This window comes from Topomyia yanbarensis, unplaced genomic scaffold (assembly GCF_030247195.1).
Source record: "Topomyia yanbarensis strain Yona2022 unplaced genomic scaffold, ASM3024719v1 HiC_scaffold_23, whole genome shotgun sequence".
Lineage (NCBI taxonomy): Eukaryota > Metazoa > Arthropoda > Insecta > Diptera > Culicidae > Topomyia > Topomyia yanbarensis.
The window spans coordinates 153,025-164,430 of NW_026683415.1; the positions used below are offsets into that span (position 1 = coordinate 153,025).

At 42.1% G+C, this 11,406-nt stretch overlaps 1 long non-coding RNA gene across 1 annotated transcript; it reads right to left on the reverse strand.

Annotated features, from left to right (window-relative positions):
• Positions 1–4,462: 4,462 nt before the first annotated feature.
• LOC131695002 (uncharacterized) lies at positions 4,463–5,084 on the reverse strand. The gene is made up of 4 exons (XR_009306579.1): positions 4,959–5,084; positions 4,822–4,902; positions 4,632–4,764; positions 4,463–4,572 (listed from the first exon to the last, which is right to left on the reverse strand). It is a non-coding gene; the product is annotated as an uncharacterized LOC131695002 (long non-coding RNA).
• Positions 5,085–11,406: the final 6,322 nt, after the last annotated feature.

Genomic DNA, 11,406 nt, shown 5'->3' on the forward strand with positions numbered 1-11,406 from the left:
TAATTACCCCCAATGTACTTAACTTGATCTACGCCAATAATTTCATACTCAAAGAACTGCAGTGCTCCGGTTGTAAACCCACATTCGTGAAAAACATCATTAATGTTTTATTTGGATTAACTGCTAGTCCAACACGAATACACCATTGCTCAACAACACATAAGGCTTGTTGCATCCAATCAAAAAGTGTGTTAATACCGGTGATAATTACATGATAATCATCGGCGAAACCATATGTCGGAAACCCAAGCTCATTAAGTATCCTCAACAAGCCATCGTCGACAAGGTTCCATAGAAGTGGTGACAGCACACCACATTGAGGACATCCGCAGACACTTACACGTTTCCTTATCTATACTTGTCTTAACGTTGAGCGTAGATGTTGGTTGCTAAGCATTGCTTGTATCCAGTTCGTGATACATGACGGTACTCCATGACCTCGTGCTGCTTCCAAAGTGGATTCGAAAGACACTTTGTCAAAAGTACCTTTAATATCAAGAAAAACTTCTCAGCTTGTTTGCTTTTGCGAAAAAAAACTTTTTCAATGTTGCAGACAGCATTGTGTAACCGAGTGATAAAAGACTTCCCCCACTGATATGCATGTTGCATTGCATGCAGCGGGTGCTCGCCCAAGCAAACATCCCGAATGGTCGATTAAACGTTTCACTGATTTGAGAAGGAAGGAGATCAAACTGATCAGTCTAAAGCTCTTTGCCTCCTCATAAGTGACGCGGACACCTTTGGGAATGAATTTGACAGTTATTTCCCGCCACGCTAATGGAATGTATCCTAATTCAAGAGTACAAGTAAGAACCTTTTTCAAAATATGCTTGAAGAGTTCATATCCCCTTTGTAAAGGGCGAACACGAAATTATTGTGACACCGAAAATGTCATGCCAATTTTCTTATAATGTTTCAAATCAAACCAAAATTTTAGGGTAGTTTTATACATATATTTACTTCAAAAATCAAAAGAAAATTTAATCGATGGAGCCCTGAGTGTAAAATTGAACGCATTTTCGCTTGATGCCCTCCAGCAAAGTCTTTACAGTGTCATCCGGTACCAGTTTCTCAGTTTTTTTTCCATTTTCTTAACATGTCCTTCTCGTCTTTGACTGTCTTCTTGCTCTTCCGAAGTTTCCGCTTCATCATTGTCCAATACTGCTCCACCGGGCGCAGCTCCGGACAGTTTGGCGGATTCATGTCCTTGGCCTCATACCACTCCAGGACACTTTTAGAATAGTGGCATGATGCCAAATCTGGCCAAAATAGCGGAGCTTCGTCGTGCTGCTGCGAGAACGGCAAAAGGCGCTTCTCGAGGCATTCAGATTTGTAGATTTCGCCATTTACTGTGCCCTTTGTCACGAAAGGCTCACTCCTCAGTCCGCAAGAGCAGATGACCAGCCAAATGAGATATTTGGAGGCGAACTTCGAACTTTTCTTCTTCTTAAATTTGTCATCCACATAGAACTTGCTCTTGCCGGTGAAAAACTCCAACCCCGGAAGTTGCTTAAAATCGGCTTTTATATACGTTTCGTCGTCCATCACACAGCAGCCATATTTTGTCAGCATCTTCTCGTAGAGCTTCCATGCCCGAGTTTTAGCCGTCGATTGTTGCCGCTCATCGCGGTTTGGGAAGTCCTGTACCTTGTATGTATGTAGTCCAGTTCTCTTCTTTGCATTCTGGACGTAGCACTGCGACATGCCGATCTTTTTAGCCAAATCACGGCTTGAGACGTTGGGATTTGCTTTAATCATCCGCTTCACCTTTCCCTCCGTCTTTTTGTTCTCCGGACCCGGTTTTCTTCCAGCTTCTTTCCCGTGGTCCAACGTAAACCGCTCCTGGAACCGCTTCAACACTCTGGAGACGGTTGAAGGGTGAATATTCAAGATTTTTCCCAACTGCCAGTGCGACAGGTCAGGAAATTCCAGGTGTTTGGTAAGAATTTGTTCTCTCGACTCGCGTTGGTTCACCTCCATTTTCATTGAATCAAAAAACACGACTTCGAGTTTGACAGCATGTAAACAATACACATCAATGAGAATGTGTGCAAAATTTGGTTGATTTTTACCCAATGGTAAAAAAGTTATGCCCTGTTGAATGTGTCGCAATAATTTCGTGTTCGCCCTTTAGTAGAATTAGAATGATTCCATCTTTTTTTGGAGACTTATACGGAGCCAAATTTTCAATCACCTATTTGATCGATACAGTTGTCACAATTCTACGAGCAAATACCCAAGAATGAGAGCTACCTGAAAAGAACTCAGGGACAGTCGTCAGTGATGGCTCCGTACGGCCTGGAAAGTGTGTGTCGAAAAAACAGTACTCCATCTTCGTCAGACGAGTATTCACCATTAGCAGTTCTAATTGAACTGACATGAAAGTCCTTTCATTTCGAAAGTAATTTATTTAATCTACTAGTCTCGTTAAGGCTTGAGACATTTGTGCAGAGGCTTTTCCAACCACTTCGCTCAGAGGATCGAAGGGCATTTCTGTATGCGTTGCGAGCCAACTAAAATGTCTCCGACCCGTCCCTGCGTCTGCAATCAGCTCTTCTACATAACTTTTTGAGTTGAACAAGTTATTGCTCTTCCTCTAACCAAATAATAAAGAACCACAAAATTCATGTCAACATAAATTTATTGACGACATCATTCACACGCCCTTACCCACATCTCCTCTAATCCTTATTTCTCCAGACCTCTTTTCCGTCTCACATATCTCTGTCTTCATTCTCTCCTATCCGCTTCTTCTTCACTTCTTGCTCTTTACTTCATCTTCCCTCGCTGCTATCAGTTTCTTCCGTACCAATCTAACGCATCGTCTAATAAGAGATGCTTAACTGATTTTAGAAGAATTTCATCCGACAATCCTTCCGATCGTGCAAAAGTTTCAACTCTATCCAGGAAAGTGTTTAATGAAGTGGTGTCCTTTTCACCTTTGAATTTGAAGGGCCAGTTGTGAATCGCCTTTAGGCCTCTCCCTGTTTCTGAACGATCTGGACCATACATGCTTTGTTCTCGTCGCAATAGCTGCATCAGTAGTTCATCCCTCAACCGATCTGTCGTGCTCATGCTCGACACCCTGGCTTCTGTTTGATTGTATGCAGGCGGTGGCGTGTCCTGCGCGAGTGGCGTTTCTCTCCAGCTGCTTGATGCCCGCCCAAAGCTACTTAGTCCATCCCGATTTATAGGTTGCGCATGTATACCCCGACCTCTTCCTCTTCCTAAAGGAACAGGTGAACTTGTTGAACGACTCAAGTTGGTGTCATTTCGTGAAGTATTACTATGCTTGTAGAGTGTTCCTGTGCTGGTTGATAACCTCTGCTCTGCTGCGTTGTTAGTTACTAGCTCCTCTTCAGCTGCCAAGTCAGCATTTAGCTGCTGCTGCAGTTCAAGCGATTCTGCCCCTTCCGTTTGCCTCACTTGTTCACTGTTCACTGGTTCACCAAGTCTTTCATTTATGTCTTCGATGATGAATTTCACTAATAATGACAACGACGCGTGATTATCGATCATGTCTCGCGGGGGAATGACGATTGACAGACGATCGCGATAATGTATCATGCGAGATTTAGACTGTATCAAAAAGTCTGTATTTCGCTTCAGTGCAGTTTCTATCAATGGATACAGCAATCTAATTTGCTGTTCGCATCGGTGAATGTTAACATCTGCTTCTATCGCGTGAGCCGATGAAACATGTTTGAAATCTTGAGCGAACTCTTGTTGGATGAGCGTTCTTAGCTTCATCCCTTTGTTCCGGCGCGTAGCAGCTCCTAGCTGCTTAATATGACGCAATGCTAACTCATAATTGAGTTCCTCTTCACTGAGGTATAATGGATCCATACTGTCTAAAAGGTCACAAATGTGTCTAAACTTAGCCAAAATGGACGAAAGAACTAATTTCCCCACAAATTATAATTTAATCACAGGTTCGTTTTGGTTGGGCGCCAATATTGCTCTTCCTCTAACCAAATAATAAAGAACCACAAAATTCATGTCAACATAAATTTATTGACGACATCATTCACACGCCCTTACCCACATCTCCTCTAATCCTTATTTCTCCAGACCTCTTTTCCGTCTCACATATCTCTGTCTTCATTCTCTCCTATCCGCTTCTTCTTCACTTCTTGCTCTTTACTTCATCTTCCCTCGCTGCTATCAGTTTCCTCTAACCTTCCTCCTAACAATTTCGTTAATGGAACGTACTCACGGTCTAAATCTTCCAGGCGCGAAATGCCCATGCGCAACCGTACGACGACGATGACGTGTGCCTAATGACACTTTCGATTGCGTCTCTCGAATGGAAACGCCCTGCCCGCTGGCGATAAATGCTCCCGCTCCAAACAACTACTCGATCCTTAGGGCCACTGTCCTTCGGGTGCTTGACTCGCAACTGCTCCCCGCAGGCGTTATCCTCACGGTCAATTAACTCATTCTCAAGGGACCAGCGCTGTTCGTGCGATCGGTCGACTCGTCCTTCGGAAGTGGAAAGCTATAATAACGTGACGATCAATCCGCGTCGATCAGCTCACGACAGGTGAAAGAACCGAACAAAGAAAAAACGCCCTGTGGACATTGCACCATTAGTTACATTCATCCGGCATCATAGCGTGGCGTTATCTTACCCTTATCTTCGGGGCGCTTTGTCAGATGTATGGTTCTTGCAGTATGTACGGGTTTCAAATCTTCTTTCAGGTCCTTTTTCAACCTTCTCCTGTACGCCCGACACGTGTTCCGTGGTGAGGTTGGGTTTTTCTTCTGCAAGATTATTCAATTGTTACGGGCGCGAGGCTCAATCAAATGGCTGTAATTTACCTGTTCGATTAGTTTGCAACGGCCTCGTGGGTTCCGTACCGCGGATTCCCTCCGAAATGTCTGCTGATCGACCGGGAAAATCTGTGCGTAATCACAACGATGAGTGAAACGTAAGCAATGGTTTTTAATTCGCTCACCTATATCGTTCGATTTGCCTATCGTCGACGTGAATTCCGTGTCCGACACTCCTGTCACGTACGCGCCACTTCGTTCTGCGGGTCTTTAAACTTGCCACTCGTGATTTATGTCAAAGAAGATTCCGGGCAAACCTCCGCACGGTGTGAAGCTGTCCCTCCAAATGACGTCCAACAAGTCTCTTTTGATGACTTGTGTTGCAGCTTTTATCCAAGCGGAAATGTGCTTTCTTTTTCTTGCCTTTACTCGTCGTTTGACGTTTCTCGTGTCGATGTATTTGTTTCGTTCTTTGGTATGGGATTTTTTGCAAAGGGCGTGTGAAATTTATTAATTTTCAAAGTGTGAAGTGTGCTTATTATTTGCAACTGAAGCGTGCACACAAAACTGAACGCTACAAAGTTCGTTATTATACCAAGGCATTCCTCTAGAAGCTCCCATAACTCGAAGCGGGCAAGCCTCTTGGTATGCTTCTACTATGAGTGTGCTTGTTTTATTCAGGACCTCGTCCAAGTCACGCAAAGATTCAATTGTCGGAAGATACCCATAAAACCTAGTCACCAAGCCCTCTTCGTAGAGGTCCTATTTCGTAGATTTGAGATTACGATATGTGACGATATCTAGTGAGACGTTTAAATGATCAAAGATGATGTATTTATGAGCAGATAACGACGGTTCGAGCTCGTTTGTTACGAGTCAGTTTGTCAGCTCATGCTGTCAGAGCAGAGTGTTACATCTAACACCTCTTTTCTGTCAGCTCGTGCAATTGTTGGGCGATTTCCTACATTATTAGTATGTGCAGATTTGTACTACTTAAGTATTCCATTAATTCGGTGCCTCTCAAATTAATATCTGCCCCTGGGTAATGTAGCATAACGCATGCTAAGCCAAACCAAACGATTTCACTAGTTCCCGTCAGTTTCTTGCGGGACAACACGCTTCACTGAGGGTTTGCTCAGGAACTCAGGCTGAGGCTATGGTGTTTTAAGTTAGCGTCAATCCGGCGCTAGCTTCAGTCTATCACTAAGTTAGTGTCGGATTCTGATGAGACGAAGTCCAAACACAAAATCCACAACTAATTTAGTTATAGACCAAATTTTACCCTTAGTGGAGGAAAATTATACATAGAAGCCGTACCGCGTTAGGTTCGCTCGCCACCATTATTTTAAATAACGAAATTAACAATGACCTGTTGTCAAGCAAAAATAACACATTTGTGTTGAGTTGCGCTCTACGGAACCTAAAATGAGCTATTCCAGCAAAGAGAAAATAACTTCAGTTTTCTTAGGTATTAGAGAGACTTTTGACTGAGTTTCAATCACATTCATTCAGAAAAGCTGAGCGTGCGTGGTCCTTCACCGATATAGTACAACTTTTTTCAAAACACGTAACCTAAAAATCACACGCGCTTTAGCTACAGATATCTTCCCCAGGGCGCATGTTTAAGCCACCGTCTATACAATTTTTACCTGTTGATAGACCAAACTCAAGCCGACATACAACAGCTCACTTATGTAAACTCGTATAAACATCCTACGCAACTCGGTGTGGTGCCGACACGCACCACAACCCTACTACATGATCGTCTTCAACCATATGTTACGTAACATGTTTTTACTGAAGAAAATTTTCTTCTAGGAATTTGTTACGTAATACGGGAGGGGTATTGAAAAATTTGTGACAATTTGTTTCATGTGGAGAGAGGGAGACAATTTTGAGCAATTTTTGCGTTACGTAATTTACCAAAATTGTTCTCTCCTCTAAGGAGAAATATAGCATAATGCATCTTGCATTGGCCTGCAAAGCCAAACCAAATATTTCGATTTCATTAGTTCTCATCAGCTTAAAATGAACTTCTTTTCTTGCGGGACATCACGCTTGACAAGAGGTTTGCTCAGGAACACAAATTGTGTTTCCGTTTTTTAGTCCATTAACTAAGTTGACTAAGTTAGTGTCGGATTCTGATGAGACCAAGTCGAAACGCAATTTCAATAACTAATTCAGGAATTTGTTACGGAAACGGGAGGGGGTATAGAAAGATTTGTGACAATTTTTTACATGTTTACATGGGAGGGAGAGTTTTGAGCAGTTTTTGCGTTACATAATTTATGAATGGGCCCTAATACCTTTCGAGGGCTTCCTTGTGAATCTGGGGTGAACCACCCGGCGTCCCTGTTCGTGAAATTCTTGCAGTCCGAGGCTGCCATTGGCGCCACTGATCTTTCGTTTGCTATTCCTAAGTTTTAATGATAATTTCATGTCCAAGAAATTTTATTTAGCAATTCTTAATAATGATGGTTTTACTGTCAAGTTGCAATCTCAAATTTAATTTTGTTATTCCTAAGTTCAAGTTTATAGTCTAACTTACTTAGATTCTAACTTACAATTCAAAGTTGATTTAATTGAGAAGCTAAAACAGTTGAAAAAAGAATAGAAAATCCTTCGCTCAATGGATGAAATGGTAAAGGGATCAGCTACCCTACCACGTGTATGGAGGAAAGGCTTCAGGGATTCGGCACCGTAGATTTTTTTTACATGCCTCTCTCTCTATGGTATTTATCCGATAAAATTTTCTTCCAATACACGTGATAATAGGCTTTCCATTACCGAACATTGTACCTTCGTCTCAACTGAAGCTGGGACCAGAAGGCATTAAAGAGGGTTGCGATTTTTTTTTCTATGTTAATCGCAACGCAACATCCGCATCCAACAAGGAATACCGTAACAAAATGGAGAATAGCAGCTCCATCCATTGTCGTCATAAGGAAGAACAGGTGTGTATTGTTCCCCGGTTCGTAACTGTTGCGAAACGCAAAATGGGAAAGTCCGCTTGGAGCAACATTTTAGGTAGGAAATTTGAGAAAATCGTTTTTCACTCCCGTGATGATCTCCTGCTGATTTATTGAACGAGCTTGTAACCTAAACTCTGGTATTGAAGTGGATCTTCTGTCAGGCCAATTGAAACAAAATTGAAACATGTCGTTTTCAAACCAACCGAACACGTATTAGTGCACTACTGGTACGACATTCTGAGTCCATTCATGCACAGGACAAACTCCCGACCTACCATGGTAGAATTCGCCGTTGCTAGGCTACTGGCTGCATCAAGTGTAAGACTATTTTTCGAGTTCAAAAGTTCTCTTGTGCGAATCCGGCACGTTGTGCTCTCGAAACGAAATTAAACCAAAATCGTAAAGCTCGTGCAGAAATGTCTCAACTAATAACTACTAAAGTCATGTGATCAACACATTGCACCATTTCCTGCTAGTATGCAATAAGGTACAAGTTGGCCAGCAACATGCGAATTTTTCAGTCGTCGCTTGGTGATCCGGGGGACCCGGAAGAGGTTGAAGTAAACCGACCTACCTACGTACGTACGTTTGTAACAAGTAAGCAGATAGGCAAAAAGTTATCCATTGAGAACCGGTGAGTCGCAACAGTTTCAACCAAAGTCCAATGTTAAATATGAAACTAATTGTTGGTGAAATTGATTTGTGTGCTTTCGTTGCAAAGGGGATAGTAGTTTTAGAAGTTAAAAATGGTTATTTGATTGACGCTGCCTAGGGGTGGCGTAATTTCCTCATAGGTGTAGTTGAGGTTTATTTATTATTGCAAGGTCTGTCCCTAACTCAAAATGTTGAACCACAACCTGACAGGTAAAAAAAATCCTAACCCGATCATCTCTACTTTATACCTAGTTAAAAACTAGATAGACAAAGGAAACTCATTTCCATTCCTGAACAAAATTGAAAAACTTTGAGAATACGAAACAAGCTCTAAAATCAATTAGGAGACAAAGCTGAACCCAGGCAATGCATAAAACTTGCCCTTCCCCCGGTGTATGCAGTAACTTCTCTTCATCGCTATTTTTGACACCCCATGAACTGAAACTGTCAGACAAACGATGCAGCATATTAACACCGAGAGCTAACAAATCTCGTATCGTCAGCAGCAAAGGGTCAGCGCGGACGAGCAGACTTGGCACTATATTCAGTTGTCATTCGAAGTTTTGAAAACTGCTTGCAGATGAATGCGCCATATCCAGCTTCAAAGCGGAAAAACATTACCATTAGGTACTCTATCAGATCCTGCCGGAGTAGGGCAGTATTTTGCTCTATATATAAACTGCTGAGGGGGATAGCGTTTCTCGTTTTAGATATATGACACAGCTCCAACTATTTACTTATCTTTTCGGTGTCCTAGGTGTCAAGTTTCGGATCACATTCACTATTTTAGACAGTAGAAGCTTGAATCTAATTTAAAACTTCGCTGTCAGCAAACAAACTCTAGGTTCTAGAGCAATGTGATGTGTTATGTTGCGAGGAATGCTGCAATCAGTTGATTGCATACTAACATCTAGCACGTTTTGTCTTTCTATAAGGAAAGGCTATCCGAGCAGGTTCATAAGGTTGCTTCATTCAGTAATGCGTCTCATGAAAAAAATATTCAAGGAAATTTTTTATCGACTGCATGCATTTAAAAGTATGTGTATAAAATGCATGCATTTAAAAGTATGTTAAAATTGAGTTGGAAATTCGAAAAATGATGCTAAATGTATATAGAGTTTTCAATCACTACGCGTTCAGCATGAATCGGACTGGCAAAACTTCAAACGCGGTGGTGCTCAAAACCATGTGTTTAAGACGGTGTTTATGATAACGCGATAACGGCTCGACTGCTTTTGATGAAATTTTAGTCGAGACCTCGCAATGGTGTTATCGTGATCTTTGCTCCTTTGTTGGTACCTAACTAGCGACTGTGAGTAGGATTAGTTGGATTTTTTTTGCTCCCTACAAAGAATCGTGAAAGACTCAGCGGTGTGCTTTCCAGACGATACGGCTATGTTTGACTGTTCGTTATATAAGAGAGCAAATCTTGCTCGGATTACCCGCCACGGCGAAAGTGGTTGGTACTATTGAACTCGAAACTACGCTCCACTAAATCAACAATACCGTTGACAAATGCGAAAACAAAAACAATTTACACGGATATTTTAATGGCACACTGCACAGTGGTTCCATTCCTTAAGGGAGGCGGTCATAAATCTATTCAATGCAAATTTTGATACAAAACTGCTTTTCTATAGTTAATTTGGGTCTCTGAATTCAAATTTCGCAATAAAAAATCGATTAGGTCCACCTAACAGTGTGATACGGCCTTTCTTATTACATTAAGGTTTTAAATTATTTTTTTTTGTTCCGGAAGTTTTTTTAGTATCGAATAGTACAAGTTGTGCTGTGCTGGTAAAAAAAATGAATAGTTATTCATTGGAAGTTCTCTAAATTGTAGCTTTTGCACCTGAACGCAAATATTATGATATCGTTTTCGGTGGGCATGATATTTCGTGAACGAACTCACAGACCAATCTGCAAATTTTGTTCGTAATTATTATAGCAAGTTAGCGAAAGAATTTTAAATAAATCGTGTATTTTTTCCTTTAAAATTATGGGTTTCGTGAATAAAAATGTGTTTTCCTAAAATAAAATTATCCCATAATAAAAAAACCACCCTTAGAGTACCAGCTATTTTAAAATGGAGAAACGAGAAATAGTTTATGATTTTATAAGGCTCTCGCCTCGGAAGGTGCAAAGTCCCAGATGGGGGTTTTGCCTAAGCTCCGACTCCTGGTATGGGAGTCCTGGAGTGGGCACTCAAGGCCTCTTTAGTTCCGAGTCCCAGGGCGTTGTGGAAGTAGGGGAGCTTTCGGATGTGTGGCGGTCCTAAAGAAAATAACACACTTCCTACCTTACGTACAAATTTATTCCGGTTCGGGTGCGGTGGTGACAATGGCGTGAGTCTTCGATGGCGGCGAGCAGCGGGCGACGATGATCAGGGATGACACGTGCGGCAGGCAGGTAAGTTGAGCTGTTTTGTGGGCTACGAGGCCGGGAGAGCTACTACATTCACTGTATCCGGGACCACGAGAAACGGGTGGTTCTGCATTTGGGCGCGCAGGCCTTGTCGTCCTTGGCGTTTAGCAGGCGAAAGTGCCGGAATGCACGAGGCAATCGTGTCCTGCGACGGGGTCCTTGACGGTGAGCCGTTACTTTTAGTTTTAGGAAAACGGCGACCTAATGTGGGAAAAGGACGTAGCAGTAACTGTCTAGCTAATAATGTTCGTTTAAACTTTTTCCACAAGGGCCGTAGCGATGGCACCTCGAACACGTCTTACACTTTCTATCGTCCAAGTCCAACTATCCAATAGCCTTCCCTTATCGTAGCCTTCTAACCAACTCCAACTCCCGCTCACTATCTCTCTCGCTCTCACTCTTTCCGTTTCATTTTCCGCGTCAATCCACTGCATTTTTCACCCAAACTCTGCGTTCTAATCCACATATCTTCTTTACCGACCGCCCACTTTAAATTCACCGTTGCTCCTACACTAATTGATTATAATTTATCCCTACGGTTCACACATCTTTAAGAAAACTAAGTTGTGTTACGGTAACAATT